Source organism: Cyprinodon tularosa, unplaced genomic scaffold, assembly GCF_016077235.1.
Source record: "Cyprinodon tularosa strain WSP-4 unplaced genomic scaffold, ASM1607723v1 ctg375, whole genome shotgun sequence".
Taxonomy (NCBI): Eukaryota; Metazoa; Chordata; class Actinopteri; order Cyprinodontiformes; family Cyprinodontidae; genus Cyprinodon; species Cyprinodon tularosa.
Genome location: NW_024039091.1, coordinates 134,277 through 155,177, shown reverse-complemented (window position 1 = coordinate 155,177; position 20,901 = coordinate 134,277). Strand labels below are relative to the sequence as shown.

At 39.9% G+C, this 20,901-nt stretch overlaps 1 protein-coding gene across 2 annotated transcripts in view; it reads right to left on the bottom strand.

Annotated features, from left to right (window-relative positions):
- si:dkey-49n23.1 (semaphorin-3D) overlaps positions 1–20,258 on the bottom strand; it is a 145,056-nt gene extending 124,798 nt beyond the window's left edge. Inside the window, exons 1-2 of one of the 2 annotated variants that reach the window (XM_038296696.1) lie at positions 20,082–20,258; positions 3,290–3,487 (exon numbers count right to left, since the gene is read on the bottom strand). The gene's annotated coding sequence lies outside the window, so the exon portion shown is untranslated. The remainder of the gene's footprint in view (positions 1–3,289; positions 3,488–20,081) is intronic. The other variant, XM_038296695.1, reaches the window with a different exon arrangement.
- Between the last annotated feature and the right edge of the window lie 643 nt (positions 20,259–20,901).

Here is a 20,901-nt window from a genome sequence, read left to right as displayed (position 1 = left end):
GTTGGAGCCATGCTGATGTGGAGAACAAGATTAATGTCTTCATCTCTGGCTCTTAGGGCACAACGAGGTGCGTTACTGACTTGGAACAACTGCTCACACGTGTAGAAACATAGAAAATTAAAAATCACACGGAAATCAGAAACAAGCAGGCCGAAAATCCCAAACATTTTATCCTGCAGACACTCAGATCTAAGGAAAACTTTCTAAGGAAGTTGAGACAGGTTTTCATTTTTAGATTTTGTTCTATCTAACATAATGCAGGTCAAAAATATTTTCTCCTATTTAAGATGGTTTATTAGCCAGAGAAGCATCAGACCTTTGGGCATAAACAAAGCTCTGTTGCACAGGGTCAAAGTTTAAGATTGCAAAAATGAAAACAGAAATAATTTACATCACAGTCGAAAACAGATTGAGAAACTAAATTCGCTGACAAGTAACTTCAAGCTCTTTAATAACAGATAAAACCTTTTCATAAACAAGAAAAAAAATTTTATTTTTCTAATGACTTTGAGGATTTTATAGAACAAAAGAGTAGCCTCCCAGATCAGTTAATTCAGTTTTCGTATTAATGTTATCGGACTAAAGACATCCATATGTTTTCAGTTAGGATCAACCTGATTGAACAAAGTTTGTCTTTATTGTTCTGCTAAGTAAAAACAGTCTATACCTTCCAAACCTCTCACGAGAAAGACTAAAAACAGCTTATGTTGCTTAAAAAAAATAAAAATGAACGACTAATGACCAGGAAACCTTTAAAGAAAGTATCAACATACTGATAGCTTGGAATGAAAATGAGAAGAAAGTCAAAACATGTGTTGCAACCTGCCTAAATGATTACCACCCCGTCGCACTGACCCACCTTATAATAAATTGCTTTAAGCAGTAAACCTCATTCCATCACTGGATCTGTACGAGTTCCCCCAAATACTCCAAGTATTTACACCAGAGGTGAATGTTTTTCGACCACACTGCTGAAAATGCTCATTTAAAAAGCCTAAGTCACAATCAGGCAACATCTTTCAGATTCGACTCAAAATGTTTTTCTTTATTTTGGCTAAATAATGAAACTTCTCTCTTTATTCCTAATTGGCTGAGGTGGAGTCAGTCCAATTAAAATAAAATAAAAATCTCCTGCTTTATACTCTTTGTTTCAATTCACATCATGTCACCTCAAGGCACTTTCCAGTTCACCAGATCATCCAGTCAGATTGATTCAAAGTTTTCTATCTAAGGAAAACCAGTTGATTGCATCGACTCATTGACTCTTCAGCAATCTCTCACACTAAGCATGCTTGTAGCAACAGTGGAGAGGAAAAACTCCCTTTGAACAGGAAGAAACCTCCAGCAGAACCAGGCTCAGTGTGAGCGGCCATCTGCTGAGGCCCACTGGGGTTCAAGGAGACAGAAGCAGACATAGAAAAAGAAGCATAGATACAAAAGGCAACTATCAACCAGCTCCACAGGCGGCCCCGTCCAGGAAACACACAGCCAGGCAGACGAGCTCCGAGCCAGCTCCCATGTCAGAGGATGAAGAGAGCACATCCAGTTAGTTACAGTCAGAGAAACAGGACTACACTGAAAAAAAGGCAGATCTCCAACATCTATAAACAAAGGTGTTGATGGCAGCAGCACAGCTGATATTTCTCTCCAGGATGGAGTCACAGCCAAACAGGAACAGACCAGATGAAGCTACTATGAGAAAAAGCAGAGAGAGCAGCTCCAGAAGTCTAAACATATAGCAGCATAACTATAGAGTTAGCTCAGGATAACCTCCTCAAGGTTGTGTCATCGGCCCGTAGCGGTTCACACTGTTAACAAACAGCATCAACACAAGAAAAAAACCGGATAACTGCACTGGCACATGATCCCACATGCACAGGGATGATAAATCAAGGTAAAGAGCAAGAGGGCAGCAGCAGAGAGACAACAACCTGGTCCCAAACATGGACATAAAAGAGGACAAGATTGTAAATTTCCAGAGGTCGTGACCCAAGCACACACCGTCAGCATCCGCAGCTGTGCAGCAGAGGGAAGGGATAGCACAGAGTTTGTCAGAGAGCAGATAGGGTTATCTCAATGGATGGAAAACTTTTCTGTGTCCGACAGGGACCGTTCTGCCACAACATCTGAAACAAACCCACTCACACAGGGGTTCTCACATTTTACAAGGCTGTGCAAGAGAGTAGTGATGATCTTGGCACTCCCCGATCCGTCCCGGAAGCACAATCCATCCTGCGCATGTGCACACAGATTTTTTTTTTTTTTACTTGATCGTATTCAAATCCACCCTCCCACACACACACCTGCGCGGACCGGCCAAGCAGGTAAATATGATCAAGTAAAATGATACGACTGGCATAAAATCAAATACAAACAGCATAAAAATAAAACAAGCCGGTCCCATCTAGGCGTAATCGGAGACAATGACAGACGAAGTGTGCTCCTGATGTCCAGTCTGCTCCGCAGCTTTGTTTTGGTCGCTGTAACCGCAGTAAATCCTGCTTCACAAAGATAGGATAGATAGGATTAGTCTTAACCTGTGTCAAGAGGCACAGATGCACCGACTGATGGAATTGGGAGAGAATACCGCAATTTTTTATAAGTTTTCAAAATAAAACATCACTCAGACTCTGATCGTCGATAAATTATTCTGTGCGGCCCGGTACCAAATGACCGACGGCCCGTTCGTTGGGGACCGCTGCTCTAAACCACAACCAAAATCTGACACTTACATATCGCATATTCTAAAAAATGAAAAACAACAATACAGTTAAATAGCCTTTCGACCGTTACTGTGACCGCTCTGAGCATGCCGGATGATGACATCACAGAATACAATGGAGAGAATGAAAACGTATCCATTTCTTTCAGAAAAGTCTTCAAAAATGTTTGAAGTATAAAAAGAAGTATTTTCAGTACAGTTATTGCGCAGTTTTTCAGCTATCTGGTTCTTATTATTCAGTTGGAGGATGCACAGGACGTTTCGTGCTTCTGGGATGAATGGGGTAGTAACAGATCTAAATCTCACTGTTTTAGTCCTGCAGTGTGGCAGACAGGACAGCCCTACAGGAGACAGTGATGGTGAGAGGAGCCGATGATGCCCCTGGAGTCATGGAGCACCTGGAACCTTGGTCCAGAGACCCACTCCCACCCTCTCCATGGTTCAGGCCTGGTTCAGATGTTTAGAAAAGAAACTGAAATCTTCCATCAGACCTTCTTCCATGCATATGACTGTAGACCCACAGTGAGTTTACAGAAACCCAACATGCAGCATAAATATTAAACAAACCTTCATTCTTTTGTTCCGCTACAGCTGCACCCAGAAGAAACAATGGTGTTAAAATAAAGTCCCTTCTGTCAGCTGCATTGTCCCGCGGTGACTCAAATAAACTTGTCCTCTGAGGACGTGGGGAGCACGCTGTCTGTTTGTTCAGATGTTTACACCCACTCTGCGCGTCCTTGTAGTGATTTGTGTCTCTGTATACGTCTGCAGACAAAGTGGAGCCCAGCAGAGAGCAGACAGTGATGCATGATGTGTGAAGAAACAATCGCTTACAGTATTTATGTATTATTGTTAGCTGTGTGTGTGTTCTATAAATGGCAGCTTTGGTTTATGGGTCTGCAAGCCAACCGAGTTACTCCTCTTCTTTTGCACCAGACCGCAGCTAAAATTATATTTTATTCCAGCTTCTCTGCAGAATTTTGTAATTAAACTGGAAAAAAGAGATTCAATTTTATCATAAAACAAAATAACATATTGATAAATCTGAAAATTGACAACTGATTTCACAAACTACAGAAAACTGCTGATCCTCTCTGTCAAGTTAATTAAACTGTCTGTGTTTCACCTAAATAAATGGTTGAGGAAACTATTATTTATTTTAAGGAAATCTTGAAACAGATACATATGATTTCGATTAGAAAGGTTTGTGCAAATCATTGTAGGTCAAAAACTTAAAAACTATTTTCTTTATCAAAACAAAGGTATGCTGTTTGCTAATTCTTTTGCAATAGAACTAAAGTAAATGAATCTAGTATTTAACCAAGTTTAATGACCTAAATAAGTATAAATAATCTATAAAGCCTCGAACTCAACGCTATTTCTGACATTTTGAACTGAAAAAGCTTCGTGGATGGAAAGCGAAACGTCTTCAAACTTGTAAATAAAATGCAGTGGATTGTTTTTTTAACTTTTTTGGATTGACTATGACCTGGATGACTGAGAATCTTCACCAGCAAACCTAAATAAGAACATTAAAGGCTCACCAAAGTCTTGGAACAAGTTATGCTACGTTCACACCAGACGCAGCAGGCGCAGCGAGTTTACATGCAAAGTCAATGGTTGACGCGCGTCAAAGCACAGCAAAAGGTCCAGCAGCGCTCAGCAAGTGAAGCAGCACGCCGCAAACGCGCTGCTGCTCGAGGTGGATAAATTGAACTTTTGCTGCTCGACGCGCAGCGTCAACCAATCAGAGAAGCTGATCTGGGAGCTTGCAGAGAGACAGACACATCGCTGATGACACAGAGCGCTGTGATTACTCCTCTGAAACAGTTTATTGATGCATAAATTAACTTAAAATGCAGAAATCTGCCGGCATAATATGTTCGCTTTTATTATCCTGCTGCCTGCAGTTTGGATTATTTAGATGAAAAACACCTACCAGCTGCCGCGGTGAACCGCGAGGAGGCGACCCGGCCAGAGGCTGCTGTGGAATGGGATTCCTACTGTCGGCGCACCGCTGGTATGTGGGGGTCTGAGCGGCTCCGACAGAAATAATATTGTAAGGCAGGATGGTAATCTGGATGAACTGACTGCACTGATTCAATTCAATTCAGTTTATTTATATAGCACCACATTCACAACAAATGTCATCTCAAGGCATCTGATTAAGTTTTCAGGTGGATTTTCTCACTTTAAAACATCTTAAAACTACTTTATTCCCACTGATCACAGTAAATATAGCTGCAAGGCAGAGAAAGGACAGTGAAGCTCCGCCCAACGTGCGTCAGACACACTTTTGCACCGCGCAGCCAGAGCAGCAAAGCTGCTTCAGCCGCGCGTCAGAACTAAACTGGTACAAGCAGCAAAAATGAAGCAGCAGAAGCGATTTTGCTGCTCCTGCTGTGTCCGGTGTGAAAGCAGCATTAGAACTAAAATTAAAGTCAATCTGAAAGATTGACTATAAATAATTTAGTGATTTTGACGTTTTCGAATATGCAAAGATTTGAGTCATTCTGTAATAATTTAAAGTAGATTAAAAATAAAAAGTCCTTCAGCCACGGATGCTTTGAGTTCATTACTGACCTCATATTTGATCAATAAATGAAGACTTTCAAAAGCAGAGTTATGAACTATTGGTAAACCAGGAGGACTCTATGTAGCTCCGTGTCTCCTGTCACTGTATCAAAGCATCATCCACCTGTTCTGGTGTTTTGCTCCACCTGTTTTTGACACATGCTCGCTCTTAAAACCTGAAATAGAATCAAACCCGGAACCAGCACTGCTGGCAAAATCATCGGCCTTCGTTCACGTTCAGCCTTTCTAAACTCAACAATAAGCTAATTATACACATCGCCACGTAAACAGCAAAGTTACCAACTAACCCAGTAAAGGAATCACCTACTACCTTCAGGATGCATGTGGAGGAGGAGGAGGAGGAGGAGGAGGAGGGCTTGGTTTGTCTGTACTCTTATGCTGCATTTTCATGTTACAATAATGGGATGTAATCATGTTACAATTATGTGCTGCATTGTTCCGTTGGTGGGGTTGGAGTCTGGGAGCTGCCCTGTGGAAAAATAATTTCCCTTTGCAGACAATCAAATCTAATGTCGTAAAAAAAAGTCTTGATCAAAAGTCAGACTGATTGTTTCCATTGATTTAAACTGTCGTCTGACCTATTTAAGCTGTTAATGTTCCTTCGTCCAATATCATATTTATATACATTTCTAAGTATAGTTTTATTAAATGATCTTTTATTGTAGATCATAATTGTAGTTTTGACCTTTAATCAGCCAAAGTTTAGACAGAAGCCCAGGATTAGCTTTATGACATCTGCTAACAGTCACTGGGATCAGCCTGGCTCATTCTCAGGGTGTTTAAATCTGTCTGCTCCTGTTTTGGCATCAGAGTGAGGACCATTTGTTTTTGGTTCCACCATCAAATTGAGGACCGTTTATACATTTCTGGTAAAAGTTGGGTTCAGGACTGAAGTGTGACTGAGTTTAGGTTAACATTAGGGTTAGTATGCACTGGTAATGGTTCAGTTTATTTTCAGGGTCAGGGCAGAGAAAGGGTTGAGGCTAGGGTTAGGCGTTAGGGTTAGACCAGTTGTAAAGTGCAAAGAAACGACATTTTGCCGGTCCTCACATGCTATTTAGCTAATGGTGAAGTTTAGTGCTAAGGTGTCAATTGGTTATGGTTAGGATTGAGGCTGATTTACTCAGAAAGCATGTCGTCTGCTTGTGTCGCAGTGAATGCAAATGTGCCCCAGCCACTGCCGCAGACACTCTGCTGCAGCTCTCCCAAACTGTAGGCAACCGCAGACAGTGCCGCAAACAGGAGGCCTCTGATTGGTCAAATCTACATCTGCTCTACACTATACATATTTCCTGTTTGGTTCCTTCCCCGCTTGTTTTGTTTGTATGACCGCCATTGTGGAAAATGACTTGCGAAGATGGAGCAGCTAGAAGAGCGAGGTGCGTGAGAACGCTGGGACCCTTTTTCCACCTGGATCCCCGCTCTTTTTGGCCCTCATGTCCCTCCGTTGTCGCAAAAACTTGCCCCCACTTCCTCACCGCCTCGGCCGTATCTAGATCCACAGCTAGTTCCTGATTGACCTTCTTGCATTGTAGTTTGGAATAACATATATCAATATTGGGCATAAATCAAAAATATCTGCGACAAGCTCACTGCGACACACTGCTGCAGGAGGATAACCAGCCTTTAGGGAAAGATATGCATTGGTAATGGTTAGGTTTAGGGTTAATTTTAAGGTTAAGGCATAGAAAGGGTTGACAATGACTGAAAATCAATGGAAGTAAATGGGAGTCAACAAATGGTCCTCACTATATATAGCAGAATGAGTATGTGAGTGTGTGTGTCCGCTGGGTGTACAGTTGGCGTCCCTCGGCGCCAGCCCCTTGGTTTGCTCAGATGGCTCCAGAGAGGAAGGAAGCGCTCGGCTGGACAGAAAAAGATTATTGTTGCCTCGGTTCAGATAAGCAGCTCATTAATTAGCCCATTGCTAAACACAATGATACAATAGAGTCTGATAGGGGAGCTGATGGGAGGATGCTGCTGGTGTGCCAACTCATTCAGAGATGTTGGTGTGTTTTTGGGTTTCTGGGTCGCTCAGTGATGGATCTAAAACATTGAGATGAGAAAAAATGGATAGAGATCAAGAATTCAGACAGCTGGAATAAAATGAGCAGAAAAATATTTTCCAAGCTGCTGAAGCAGAGCCGGAGAAACCGAGCAGAGCCCATCGTGTTTGGACTGCTTTGTCTCCATCTCAGACTCAGGATCCCATGAGATCTAAGGAGAACCAACGCGCGCAGTTGGATCAGCGCAAAAACCCAGTAAAACACCCTCATTCCTGCAGTAAAGTCTGCTGAATGGTTTCTGAAAACAGACGAAAGCCGAAGTTCCCTCAATCATTAAACAGCCTGAAATCTTAAGGAAAATCCCTTCAACAGACTGGAAATTTCTGAAGAATCAGTGCTGGTTTGGGGTTGGTGCCATGAATCCGTCTCCTCTGTGGCAGCCTTCTTTGCAGAAATCTTATCTCAGCTTTTATTGATCATTCAGGCTCCACAGGTGCTAATGTACATCACTCAGGTCCCGTTAAAGCTGCCAGAGGAGAGAACTAAATCATTCTGAGCTTTAAATGCTCCACCTGTTAATGAGTCACATTCTGGGACATGTCCAAGTCTGGCTGTGATGAGAGGAGACCATCCTGTGAACCTTTAATACAAAAAACTCATGTCTAGCCTGGACCGTGGTTAATGCGGCTGATAACCGTATGCAGCCGCTGACGTCTGATAGTCTGCTGATGGGCCTCTAGAAGCTCCATCAAATCATGAAGTTATTCTTTAAACAGAGGAAAATATTTCAGACCTTTCCCAGGATGGAACATCAAGCAGATTTAGCTGGAAACTCAGAGGAAAGGGCAGAAACCTCAGAGTCTACAGGCCTTAGTTACCAGGTTAAAGGTCATGACCCTGAACCAGTCGGGATGCTTTGAAAGGATGAGGGAGACACCCTCTCCTCTGATAAAACAAGATGGCAGCAGGGAAGGTTAACAAATGGACAAGACTGTCTGGAACAGATGAGACCAAAGCGGAGATGTTTGGTCATAATGAATCAGCACAAACACGTCAAACCAAGGCTAAGGCACGGCGGTGGACAGTTGATGATGTGGGCTTTTCAACTGAGAGAAATTATTTTGTTGGATTCAGACATAGAATTTTAGATTCATTCCTAAACTTTAGTTATAGTCGATATGCTGAGTTTTTTTTTGTTTCATTTGATGACAGCAAGGAACTAAAGCGACGCAGACGCTGTGCATCCAAGATGAGTTTTTAAAGTTACGCAACATGCATAAAAACCAACAGTTAAACTCTGTAAAGATACTGAAGCGGAAATACGTTAATAAGCTTAGATGTAGAGCATCTATGACATCAGTCTTCAGGTCAACAGATTCTCTACTAGGTCTAGGTCTGGACTTCCACTGCCTACCTTTAAGACATGAGAACAGTTTAATGTAAACCCAGGCTGAACGTTCAGACTTTAACCCCAGATTTAACTCCAACAGCTTCCTGATCTCTGCTGTAGAAAAGCATACCCACAGCATGATGCTGCCAACCCCATGGATCAACAGAAAGTTAAAGGAAAAGTCCGGTCAGCAGGAATAATCAATGGATTGTTATTTATACCTAAAACGAATAAGTTTGCGGTGATTTACTGAATTTAGCGTTAATCAGTAAAAAAATAAAAATATTTTTCTTCGCAATCACTGAGTCTGGGAGCGGCCATTTTTGCCCAAATATAGTAGCCCCTCCCTCCTGCCATCTTCCAGCAGTGACGTCACGGTGCGGTAAGCCTAGCGCCATTCTCCCCGCTTTCCAAGCTAAATCAATGGGAACTACTAGACACATCTGCAATCAACAACAATTATTGAAGATTTCCAGAGGACTTCACCATTGAAATTCACCAGAGCTATAGTGAAACTGACAATGCCCACGTGCATGGCAGCTGGAATACATCGGGTAAAAGTGAAAATAAAGAGTTATTCCACCTTTCTGATTCCTGATCCTCCACGGACGGGTTGGTCGTTGGATCGCCAACTTGAAGAGGGAGGATTTGCCATCGAACTTCTGGCCAGAGAAAAAACCCGTAATATGTAGCCAACATTTGGAAGAAGAATGTTTTCAAGATGACTTGGATAATAGCGCGTTGTGACAAACACCAGATACAGCACTGGGACTTGATCAACAGCCGATACCGCACCGTGACGTCACAAACCAGTAGGTGGCAGTAGTGTTCTTTGACAGACATGGATGCCTCCAGTAAAGCACATTCACATGAAAATTACTCTGAATCAAAAACACTGATCATTTATTGAACAGGAGGGAATAATTTCATATTTAAAGTATTTTCAGAAGTTTGTATTCTGAATGTGACCGGACTTTTCCTTTAAAGGATTCTATTCGCCTTCATACCAGCCTGATCCTTTTCAGCACAGAAATGTTTGCATAGATGCACAACAGGAATTATTTCGCTCCAACAACTGAGATTCTTTCCTCATCAATGTCGCCTCTAAAAGAAGCGATTTCTCTGGGTCTCAAAGGGACATTTCAAAGTCAATTCCTTCCAGTGTTCTGGCCCCCAGGGGGCCTGTGCAAGCCTTGACCTTTGACCCCAAGCAGCACCTCCTCAGCTGATGAAGGAATGGCTCGTCGCTCAGCTGTTGTGTCCTCTGAGGCTGAGACACTGATGTAAGCCCGACTGGGTGGTCCGACCCGCTCTGTATGTGTGTCGCTCAGACCTTCTGAGCACGCTCAGTAATTTGCACTTGATTTGGAACACATTTTGTTGGAATAATAAGTTGTTTTTTTTCTCCCTGTTTCCTGTCTGAAGCTGACAGTGCTCAGTTCTCAGACTATACAAAACGAAAACTTATTTTGTACAGCTCTCATGACATTTCCATTTCTTAAAGTGCAGCAGTGATCAAATGTAAACAGTTGATATGGAAGTTAAGAGCATTAAATGCAATTTTGCAGTGTTGTGGTTTGGTGTTGTCAGTGTGATGCAGGGTCTCTGACGTGATTTAGAGTTTTTTTTAACACTTCAGCTGTTTGATGGCGGTGAACTGTTGAAAAAAAAAGAAAGAAAAGCTCCCTGCAGCTTTTTGACTTTGATACTGGAATGAATATAAAAACCAACTGTTACCCAGAGCCTCTGAGATCAAACCAGCCACATGTTTCTATTCATGGAAGCTTCTGTAAAGCAAATATTTACCCAGAGAAAAATGAAAGAAAAAAAAAAAAAAATTCTCCTGCAGTTTTCTTTCCATTATCTGCAGTTATTTCTCATGTAAGATGAAGACAATAAAACAGGCTAATAAAGAGGAGCTGTTGTTTTTCCTGACCCCATCATGTTGACCCTGTTCACACAATCAGGAAACGGCTGCAGCGGAAGGAAAAACAACAAAAACACTTGTTCTGCATCTACTCTGCTCCTGAGAACAAACAGCGGCTGCAGGATGGACCAGAAAAGAAAAAAAAACAGCACGCACTTCTACGGCAGCGAACGGACAAACGAGTCACGCTGAGTCACTCCCACAGCGTGAACACATGACTCCTCTTTCCTTTAAACTGCTTATCTGGATGTTTGTTCAATCTGTAAAAATCTAAACCTTCATCTAAATCACATGTCGTTTTAAACCAGCCTTAAACCGTCCTTTTCTGGATGATTTCATAAACCTTTAACCAAAGTTTCCAACTTGCAACTCGATGCAGAAGAGCAGAAGACCCAAACCCTGACCTCTACAACCCGCCGCTGTTCTGTCAGATGAGCATACCCCGTCAGACCAGCATACCCATAGTCAATTCCCGTTTATTCCTTTAGTTTTGTGCAAAAATGAACTTTAAACTACCTCAACGAGCATGCATTCTGTAGTCATGTACAAAAAAACGATTGAATTACTTACTTTTTGGTGTTTTTTGAAGCGTATGGTGATCTCACCTTAAATTGTTTGTTTTTTGTACATGACCAAATCAATACACACCTGTCAAGGTAGTTTAAAGTCTATTTTTCGTACAAAACTAAAGGGATAAACAGAAATCTGACGTCTTGCGCATGTGTATTGACTATAGGGATGCTGATCTGACAGAACAGCAACCTGCAGGCTTTAGGTCACAGGGGTCTGGTCCTTGAGGACAACTGTGCTGCCAATTTTAGAGTCATCTCCGGCACTCTTTGAAAATCAAGATTTCAAACCAATAGTGTTATTGGAATCCAGGACAAGAGCTTATAACCTCTGAAACGTTAAAAAAATATGGATATTTTGATGGCAAAAATTAATGTCAATGTAAAAACAAGAAACGCCAACTTGCCCGAAAATATAAAGAATAATAATAAAAGTGCTTTTATAAGAAATTCATGAAAAACCCTCTAAGAGTTTTTTTTTTTTTTTTTTGCTACAACATAACCTTAGAGGTATTAATGCTGATATTGGAACTTACATCTTTTAGTTTATTAACCTGAATATAATTGTTAACTAGGCTTATTAATTTTTTAACTTTACCTTTTAACTTTTCAATTAGCGTTTTACCTTTTTTTCTTGTTAACCTTTTTTCCAAATTAATTCCACAGTAGGTAATCTATCATTCAGGGGCTCATCAATTAGTCAAATGCCAAAATAAGATATACAGCCATGTAGCAGGATGTTTACTGAATGGCTGGATATAGATCTTGTGCTTCTAGACCTCACTGAGGTGTCAATTTATAAGTGTATGGAAGTGATCAAAAATGGAAACTTGTCTATAAAGGGTTAAAAGATCAAGTTTAGGCAGAGTTTTGCAGAGATTGACTGGATACATAACATATAATTCAGGCGTTTAACTCACATGTGTTGAACCAGGGAGTCCTCTTAACATTGCAGGAGACTGTTGAGACTGTTTCTATAGAACTAGAGCTTAAAGAATGTGACTTCATCATCATGTACTGATTTAAACCAAATTTGTTTAAGCAGCGACGTCTCTTAACCCATAGAAAACCATGGCAGTAGTCATTACTGTGTGTTATGGCTGAAAAACATATCACGATGTAAGCCTTTACTATCAGTCTATATTCAAAAATTATAGATTTATTTTGTTTGTTTCAGCCATTTGAAATAAGGACCATGGTTAAAAACATAGTCGAAAAATTACAAATCTTCTTTTGGAAGGTAAGTTTGTATGAGTGAAGCAAACGGCAACCTTCAAACAGAGTTTGCACGAGGAGAAATGGGCTCACACACTTTTAATAGGTGTTCCCTCTCGGGAGCGGGTACAGGGTTGTGCATGTGCATTTTTTGTTGGAGAGGGCGGGTCTTTTCAGAATTCGCGCAAAAAAATTCCTCTATAGTTTTAAGTTGGTTGGAGCTTTGAAACTGCAGCAATTTTACTTTGCTTTGCTGTGAGAGTTTGAGACTAAATCCTTTCCTCTGCCTACATCCCCCAGAATGCAATGCAGTTGTGAATAGGAGTTCACTTAAATCATGGATCATTCCATCTACTGTAGTAGCCATTCACATTTTTTGTGGACAGATCTATAGAGAAGCCTTATCTCCTGGTCAGACCCTGTAATTCAGTGAAAGGGTGGAGTCAGAGTAAAAAAATATGGACGCCCAGGAGAAGGCCAATGGCTTGAAGTTGGAGTGGATTTTGCCGCCATTCGGCTGGCTTTTGACTGGGAAGGGCCACTTTGAATGGCTGCTTCTGTAAACTATTTTCTAAAATCTTTTCTGTTAATGTTGATGTTATTTGATTTTATTTTCTCTTGATAATTGGTTTCATTTCGTTTTACCTGCAGGAAGTTGGTCGAATTTGATGAACGGCGACATTTAACCCGTTTCAGATGCAGCATTGATCAGATTTCACACAGATGCTGCCTATCATTAATAAAAACATCTGCAGAAACACACTTTATATGAGGCAAATGAAGACAAAACATGAGACAGTCAGCAAAAAAAAAACAGACAGGACAGGCTGAAGACATTGGAAGGGAAACAACTGTCACTACACTGAAAATTTACGAAGAGGAACCTAAATAACTAGAGCAGGAACCAAATGAGTTTAAATACAGAGAAGAAAAGCAGGGCAAGAACTGGAAGAAGAATCAAAATTAATATTTCAAACAAAATTCAATTCAGTTTATTTCTATAGCGCCAATTCACAACACACGTCATCTCAAGGAACTTTCCAGTTCACCAGATCATCCAGTCAGATTGATTCAAAGTTTTCTATCTCAGGAAAACCAGTTGTTTGCATCGACTCATTGACTCTTCAGCAATCCCTCACGCTAAGCATGCTTGTAGCGACAGTGGAGAGGAAAAACTCCCTTTGAACAGGAAGAAACCTCCAGCAGAACCAGGCTCAGTGTGAGCGGCCATCTGCTGAGGCCCGACTGGGGTTCAAGGAGACAGAAGCAGACATAGAAAAAGAAGCATAGATACAAAAGGCAACTGTCAACCAGCTCCACAGGCGGCCCCGTCCAGGAAACACACAGCCAGGCAGACGAGCTCCGAGCCAGCTCCCATGTCAGAGGATGAAGAGAGCACATCCAGTTAGTCACAGTCAGAGAAACAGGACCACACTGGAAAACAGGCTGATGTCAAACATCTATAAACAAAGGTGTTGATGGCAGCAGCACAGCTGATATTTCTCTCCAGGATGGAGTCACAGCCAAACAGGAACATATCTTCAAGCTATGAGCTGGAAGAGGAGCGGGACTCAATGAATGATGTAACATCTGGAGATGAAGATTAGAAGGATGTTATTTTTGGGCTCCTCAGCATCAGTATGTCTGCATATTTCATGTGGGTGTCTGTTTGTTTAGTTTTCAGCCCGTCTGATTTTTATGATGTGACGTTAACTCAGCAACAGGATGAGGAAACATCCTCCAGCAACCAGCCTGGAGAAGCTGCAGATCCTGATGACTTCTGGATCATTTATGATTGTTCTGTCAGAGCAGAAAAAGTTCATCCTCTGTCAAATTCCTCTACGGCGACATGGAAGGAGGAAGAGCAGAGAGCCACAGGACGGCCTGGAGAAAAACAGCCGAGGAGAAGCAAAGTGTCGTGCAACGACTTCCTACTGTGTCCAAGACAAATACACTGCAAGCAGCCAAAAGGAACCGTCAGAGCGGCGTGGAAACTGATATTAGGAAGCATTGCTGGGTAATTATCTCATCTACGACTCAGTTCATGGGAAGAGATCAACTCCATGACGTATCCATGAAGAAAGCAGGAGGAATACCATGAATATTTGAAGGTTAAACAGATTAATTAACTGATCTGTTGATGCATTTTGCTTTAAATATATAGAAACCTGCTGCCAGCAAAGCCATTTAATGTTTCAAGGAAGTGGAGGTCTTAACAATCAAAGCTTTAGTGTCTGTGAGCTGAAACTGAGATTGATGAACTATTAACCTTAAGTATATTGGAATATGGAACAAACTCCAACACGTTTTAACTCAGGTGAATCTTCAGAGTAATTGTCTGAATAACCGCTTAGTTCACATGACTTGATGTGAGATGATGCAGAAATATCAGCAGACATGTTCATTTCCTGTTTGCTCCTCTGGCACCAGCCTGTCTGCCTTCTTTCTTCTCACCAACACCAGATTGGTGGTCAGTTCACTGCCCATATATGCTGGGATTTGCAGTTAATTTTTTGTTTTTACATCTTTTATTTACATAATCTTTTAAAGTCTTGTTATATTCCACTCGCAAGTTTTCCAAATGATCACAGCTGATTGTCTAAAATAGTAAAAAATCTGACCTTTATTTAAACTCCTGCTAAACCTAAAGAGTGAATATTAATTTATCATAAATTTTTATAAGCAAAAATCTCTGTTCTCCAACCCATAGCTCATAGATTATGCCAAAATTATAAAACTTACAGTATATAGAGTCTTCTCATTTAAGATGAAAATACATTTCTGTGTGATTAGTTTCTATCCAGAGACTTTTGCAATTAAATTCTTAATGGATTAATTGGAAAAATTATCGACAGATGAATCAATTACCAAAATGATCATTAGTGGCAGCCCTAATGGGAAGATCAGCTCATAGTTTAGAAAATCTTTAACTTCTAGCAATAAAATATACAGATTATTTTAAACGAAATATGATTCAGATCCAAAACTGGACGTTATTCAAAACATCTGAGCCTACGAGTAAAACTCACTGTTTGGTTGATCCTGTTTCCTTTCCTGCGGTCTGTGCAAAAAAAAGCTGATTTTCTGCCATATGGAGGCTTCAGGTGCAGGAGGCATCATAAGGAGAGGAGGAATGATAAAGAAAGGGGGAATCACAAGGAGAGGAGGCATCATAAGTGTCACAGAGGGAGGTGATTTGACAGGACCCAAATGCAGATACATGAGCTTGAGGTGGTTACCTCAAGGTTTAATGACAAAAGTTCAACAGCAGCAAAAATCCAAAATCATAAATCCTCAAAATTTCAAAAAATGCTGAAAACCAGGAATACTCACAACAAGATGGAGACAAAGTAATGACGACAAACCAGCAAAGAGTGACTGAGCAGGAGGAGGATATATAGGAGAGAGAAACAAAGACCAGGATAATTAGCAGATTGGGAGCAGGTGTGAACAGAGGAGACAAGAAGGGAGCTAGAAGAAGGAGACTGACACAAGAGGGCAAACAAGAAATATCGAAGAATTTAAAAACAATCAAAAATAACTAGAACACAAGAATGAAAAATAAGACCAATGAAAACTCGGAGATAAAACTTTAACAAAACCATGACAATAAGGAGAAAGGAATCATATGGATAGGAGGAATGATAAAGAAAGGGGGAATCACGTGGAAAGGAGGTGTTTCCTAGTTTTAGTTTGACTTTACTACTGCTGCAGTTTAAAAATCACAATTTAATGTCAAAAAGCTAAATTCGGAATACAAAATATTTTTGTTTTTCTTCCATAGCAAAAATGTAAATAAAAATAAAAATTATTGCACTTCAATCTAAGACCCATTTTATAAAATCAGCTACAATTATTTACATATTAATAAATGTATTAGCTTGAGTATTAAGATGGTAAATATGTGGGAGACAAAGGTGGAAAAATTAAGCTTCTATTTTTGACTTTATAATAAATGACTTGAATATATTAATCATTATTATTCTTTATTGTTATGTCTGGTTTTAATTTATATATTAACTTCAGTTACACATGAGGTGTAATAAAGTGAAATAAATCTTCTGGACACTGTTTTTGTTTCACTGAATTATTTCACCATGGGTTACCGATTAGGTCTGTGCTGCAACTGTTTCATAGACAAATAACTTCATAAAGCTTTGGCTTCTTTACTTCCACTAACCCCGTATGCCGACTCCTCAGGCGCTCACCATGCTAAGTGCTTGAGCTGCTGATAAGCAGATAACCTCAGAGACCTTCATCTTCATCGTCGCCTAACGTTTAGTGTTTCCAGATCTTAGAGCTTCTTGGTCTTTGAGAATCGTTTCAAGCTTTTGCCAGTGAGACAGAAGCTTCATCCATGATTGTTCTGAAACAAATTCATCATGATCCTGACAGGAGCCAAGCCTGCCTGACATACCTAACATGCAAACACACACACACATATGCACTGATGCAAACTGCAGCCAGAGGCTCTCCACACACCCAGCAAGTCAGTGGGAAAAAAATGTGATAATGTAATTATCTAATAATTATAAGTTGATATTTCTACAGATTTTTACGTCATTAATGACACAATTGCTGAAGATCTTGGGAAAACAAACAAGGTCCAAAACAAAAACAGGTGCACGGACAAAACTGCAATGATTCAACCTCTTCTCACATAATTAACCTCTGCATAGTTCTGCACGTTGTTCTGTTTGCCTACAGATTTGCTCTCCTGCACACAGCGTGATGCCTTCAGGGCTTCACTCCGAATCAGATTTGTCTGCAAACATTATCTATTCTGTGATTTTCCAGTTTATAACCCTGCTGATGGTCTCCTGCAGCAGTAAACAGGTAACACAATGACACAAGGCTGAGAGGAAAACAACCCAGAGAATGCAGGAAGCAGCAGTCACACTGCAGGGCAGAGGGGGTGATGCTGACCTCCAGAACAGGAAAGGCCGAGACAATGAGGGGAGGTTTCCCCCACAGCCGCGTCACACAGGGACTCTGATCCTGCTTTAATCAATCTGCTGCAGGTTCATCAAACACATCAGAAAATACATCTACAAGTTATCTGAATAAAGGAGATTTCACATCTAAACAGAGCAGGTGTGTGGTTTTTAAATGTTCCCTAAATACTCAAAAATCCAATTCAGTTTATTTATATAGCTCCAATTCACAACACATCATCTCAAGGCAGTTTACACAATTCAGCAGAACATCATGTCAAATTGATTCAAAGTTTTCTATCTAAGAACAAACCTACGGAAGAGGATTAGGGCCAGTGGAAAAAAAAAAAATTAACTGATTTTTAAATTTTATTTCAGTTTAGTATGGGAAAAAAGTCAGAATTCTGAGAAAAAAGTCAGAATTCTGACTTTTTTCTCAGAATTCTGACTTTTTTATTGTCAGAATTCTGTGATTAAAGTCAGAATTCTGAGAAAAACGTCAGAATTCTGACTTCTTTCCCATGTTAAACTGAAATGAAATTTAAAAATCAGTTAATTTTTTTTTTTCAGTGGCCCTAATCCTCTTCCGTACAAACCAGTTGATCTTATTGAAAAATCACATTTAAATGTAGAAAATCTGCCTCATAATGAATCTGACAGAGAGGAGAGCAGATGTAACCCTCTCTGATGAAACCATGGTGATCACAGAGGATCCTCTGTGACTCTGGAGCTTCAAGGATCATCTAAAGTGTCCATGATAAGAATCAGATCTTTCCAATGTTATCATAGGAAAAACTTTCAGAAACATTAAAACCACCAACAGAACTAGAAGCTACTGGAAAAACAGAACATTCAACCTTCAGAGATGTTTAACTCTGATTAACCCAAAGATGCATCAGAGGAAACATTCATTCATTCTAAATCAAATATTAATTCAGGATAAACTTATTAAGTCAAGTTGAACAGCAGATGAATAATAAATCCCAGCTGTGTGAAGCTGCGATGTATGAAGGACCAACTCTGCCATATTTAAAAATAAATACAGAAATAAATAAATGCTCATTAAATGTATAAGCATACAATTAATTGCCAACAAAAAAGTGAGACATAAATGTATATAACTCTTAATTAGCTTCTTTATTTATTTGCCTTTGTAATATTTACCTTATTTATTTTTCTGTCCTTTATAGTCTTCAACTTTATTTTTTTAATTACTTATATTTTTAAGTATTTATTTATGTGCATGTTATAATATTTTTGTCTGTTTTATTCTTCCTTTGTATTTTTTTACCTTAGTTATTTCTTCGCCGCTGTTTATTTCTCTCTGCCCTTTTTACATTTCTCTATGTATTTATGCCTCATTATGCAAATGAGGAGGGGGTGTGTCCTAGAGAGTCAACTTCTGCTCATTGGTTGGCTTGGCGGTCCATCTCCTTAACTCACAGAGCTCAGAGTACTAAGTTAAATGTTCTCTTTTCTGTTGCTGTTGTTCAATAAAAGTACGTTTTAAGATCATTTGAGGCGAGAACCTTATACTTTTAAGCATCACCATATGGCCCATTCACAGATTTAATGCGTAATTTAAAAGAAAATGTGACGAACTTGAGAGGACCGTGGCAACCAGCGGAGCTCCGAAGCTGATGGCAGCCAGGTCTATAGCCAGGCTATGATGGCGATTTTTTGTTGTATTTGGCAAAGTTTGGCAAAGTCCCTACTCAAGTTCTAATGACTTCAGACTCGACATCAGACTCTCCTCCTGTAGATTCGACCGATGTAGTAAAATGCTAACCAACACGCTTCACACACGGCTATGCCGAGAGAGGGCCGCTGCAGATGGGCTGTGGTTAGACCTGGCTGCCGTCAGCTTCGGAGCTCCGCTGGTTGCCACGGTCCTCTCAAGTTCGTCACATTTTCTTTTAAATTACGCATTAAATCTGTGAATGGGCCATATGGTGATGCTTAAAAGTATAAGGTTCTCGCCTCAAATTATCTTAAAACGTACTTTTATTGAACAACAGCAACAGAAAAGAGAACATTTAACTTAGTACTCTGAGCTCTGAGAGTTAAGAAGATGGACCGCCAAGCCAACCAATGAGCAGAAGTTGACTCTCTAGGACACACCCCCCTCCTCATTTGCATAATGAGACAGAAATGCATAGAGAAATGTAAAAAGGGCAGAGAGAAATGTAAAAAGGGCATAGAGAAATGTAAAAAGGGCATAGAGAAATGTAAAAAGGGCATAGAGAAATGTAAAAAGGGCAGAGAGAAATGTAAAAAGGGCATAGAGAAATGTAAAAAGGGCATAGAGAAATGTAAAAAGGGCAGAGAGAAATGTAAAAAGGGCAGAGAGAAATAAACAGCGGCGAAGAAATGACTAAGGTAAAAAAATACAAAGGAAGAATAAAACAGACAAAAATATTATAACATGCACATAAATAAATACTTAAAAATATAAATAATTAAAAAATAAAGTTGAAGATTATGAAGGACAGAAAAATAAATAAGGTAAATATTACAAAGGCAAATAAATAAAGAAGCTAATTAAGAGTTATATACATTTATGTCTCACTTTTTTGTTGGCAATTAATTGTATGCTTATACATTTATTGAGCATTTATTTATTTCTGTATTTATTTTTAAATATGGCAGAGTTGGTCCTTCATAGCGATGCGCCTGCAGCGCGTCAGGAAGCGCATCTCAGCCGTTTGGCTGTTTAAACTCACCGGTCAGAAGGTTCCTGAGTCTGAGGAGAATCTCTGGGTTAATCTGAGCTCAGGTAGAAGCAGGACGGATCCTGGAGTCACCGCGCAATTTGGAGATGTTCCACCTGAACTCTTCTGCCGTTATAAACTAACTGAGAGCGCTTCTTCATCCGCAGCTTCTATCTGCCTCTGCTGCGTTCAAAGACTGCTCGGAAATTCTGGTCTCGAAACAGAAAACGAATTGTCCCTCCGTTTAGTTTGGTTTAGCCTTAGTTTTATTAATTCAGGTTTAAGCCCGTTCGTTTTTTTTCTTTCCTGGTTTGGTTTAGGTTGGTAAAATTTAGTTTTCTTATTTTCTCAATCAATTCAGTTCAGTGATATAGAAATAAGCCTTTTTGGTCAGTTAAATTATATTCACACTGAAAAAAATAATGCTTTTGGCATTTACTTAATCACATTTAGTTGCTTTAACACAATTGATTTATGTCGTTTCCTAACATGAAACACTTGTGTTAAAGTAACCGGATATGATTAAGTAAATGCCAAAAAAAACGGATGCATTATTTTTTTCATAGCAGGTATTGCTGTTTTTATTTTGTGCTTTTTTGGTGTGGTTTTACATTTTATTCACACTGAAAAAAAACTTGTGTTACTTTAACACAATTGTTTTATGTCCTTCCATCTTTACATGAAAAAAGTGTGTTAAAGTTACTAAATATGATGAAGAAAATGCCAGAAATAGTTGCTTTATTTTTTTTTCCAGTGCAGTTTAGCTCACATTAGATGATTTCTGATGCATATTTTTAAAATGGGGATCTGTCATTCTCCTAGGTTTTGATTT